This window comes from Equus asinus, chromosome 30 (assembly GCF_041296235.1).
Source record: "Equus asinus isolate D_3611 breed Donkey chromosome 30, EquAss-T2T_v2, whole genome shotgun sequence".
NCBI classification, from domain to species: Eukaryota; Metazoa; Chordata; class Mammalia; order Perissodactyla; family Equidae; genus Equus; species Equus asinus.
In genome coordinates this window covers 18,007,843-18,009,796 of record NC_091819.1, presented here as the reverse complement: position 1 = coordinate 18,009,796, position 1,954 = coordinate 18,007,843, and the positions used below count along the sequence as shown (strand labels likewise).

At 43.4% G+C, this 1,954-nt stretch overlaps 1 pseudogene; it reads right to left on the bottom strand.

The window, feature by feature from the left end:
- Positions 1–526: 526 nt before the first annotated feature.
- On the bottom strand, positions 527–1,295 carry LOC106830428 (Y-box-binding protein 1 pseudogene; annotated as a pseudogene).
- Positions 1,296–1,954: the final 659 nt, after the last annotated feature.

Sequence of the window (1,954 nt, the reverse complement as noted above, 5' to 3'; positions counted from 1 at the left end):
TTTAATTAACAAGGGCCTGCAATTTGTTGATTTTTTTAAAAATCAAATTTTAAACTTTTACTACAAATTAAAAATGTTCTTAAAAATCTCAACTGAACCAGATATGAAACAATGTAAAAACTTTTAAAAGTGTATTGATAAAAACCAGGTTTTTTCTTTAAAAAAAAAACATGTTTGTCGTTACTAAAAAGAGATGTCTTTAGGTAAAAATGATACAAACCCTATGCTGTGTGGCTAACGCAGATAGTTCTAGTTATCTGGTTAACAGGCAAAAAGCAAGCACTTAAGGTGTTGAGCTCCAATCTTTTGTTCATTTCTTATTGCTGGAATTTCATGTTCGTTTCTTCTTGTTGGATGACTAGACCAGATGATGGTAGAGAGGGTGAGCCGGCATTCACTCAGCCTCGCCCTGCTCAGCCTCCAGAGGAATGAACTCTCAGCTGGTGGATCGGCTGCTTTGGTCTTTGCCATCTGGTGGTTTAGGTTTTTCTGGGCATCTGCATCAGTAGTTGAAGATGAGGTGGGACTAACATTGAGGTGGCTGCTGACCTTGGGTCTCCTCTCCTTGATTCTCCTTGTCTTCTTCATTGCCATCCTCTCTAGGATGTCTTTCAGCACGGAGGGACCCTGGGTAATTGTGGGCTAAACCCTGATACATATTCTGCTTCACGGGCCTCCCTTGCTCTCCTGCACCCTGTTTGTCAGCACCTTCCATCCCTTCTCCCTGTGCAGGAGGACTGGAATACTGTGGCGGTGCCCACAGGGTCTCTGCATGTAATAAGGTGGGTGCTGTGGCCTGCGGTAGGGGGGTGCTGTTGGGCCTGGCCCTGGGGAGTGCTCTCCGACCCCCATTCTTTCCCCTCCCTCACTATTCTGGTCATTCCACTGGTAATCGTGTGAAGGACCCCTGGGACATGGATAGTGTCTATAATGGTTCTGATCTGCTGCATATTTACTGCCTTGCACTGGAACTCCACCAGGGCTTGTAACGTTTGCTGCCTCTGCATCCTGTTCTTCTTCAACAACGTCAAACTCCACAGTCTCTCCATCTCCTACACTGCCAAGGTACTCCCTGGGGTTATTCTTCTGTATGGCAGTCTGGTGTACAAGTACGTCTTCATTAGTGTCATGTTAATGAAACCATATCCATCTCTTACCTTGAACCATTTTACTGTTTCCAAAAACTTCATTGCAGTGATCTTTCTTGTCCTGCTGTCAGACACCACGGATGTGAGACCACCTGGGCTGTCACTCCCTGCCATAGATGCCAGGCTGGGTCTCAGTCCATTGCTCATGGTTGCAGTGATGGTGACCCAGGCAGCTGTGGAGCTTTGGCTCCTCCTGGGTGTGACAATAACTAGGCAGGTGGTAGTGGGGCTGCTCAGAGCTCTCTGGGGTCTGCTCCTACTTTCTTTGATTAACAAATAATACTGGTAGCAATTGCACTGGATAAAAGGGCTTGTGTTGTACTTGGAGTGTCTTCAAACTAATTGATTTAAATTGAATTCAACAAGTATTTACTGAGCATCTCCTACTTGTGAAACTTTTTGTTACTGACCCCAAGGATTACACGGTTAGTAGCGGCATGAGAAAAATAATAAAAATAATTGCAACAGAATAAGTAACAAAAAAGTCAAAAGATTGAGAGATAGTATTTGTTTAGAGAATCAGAAAAATATTCCATGAAAAAATGGCATTTAAGGTAAGCTGTGAAGGATGAGTAGATTTTCATCACAAACACAGAAGGAAAGATGTGGGTAAGCCAGGATCACAGCATCTTTCTGAGAGACGATTTTCCTCTTCATATTGTCAGGACCTACTGTCATGTGACCAAAAGATTTGTAAGTTCTCATGAAAAAGATGTAGGATTTTAATTGAAACGTATGATGTCAGAGTAGGAGAAAACCAGTGGCCAATGGTTGTTTAGTGCACACTTGAGTGCTCAGGGCATTCT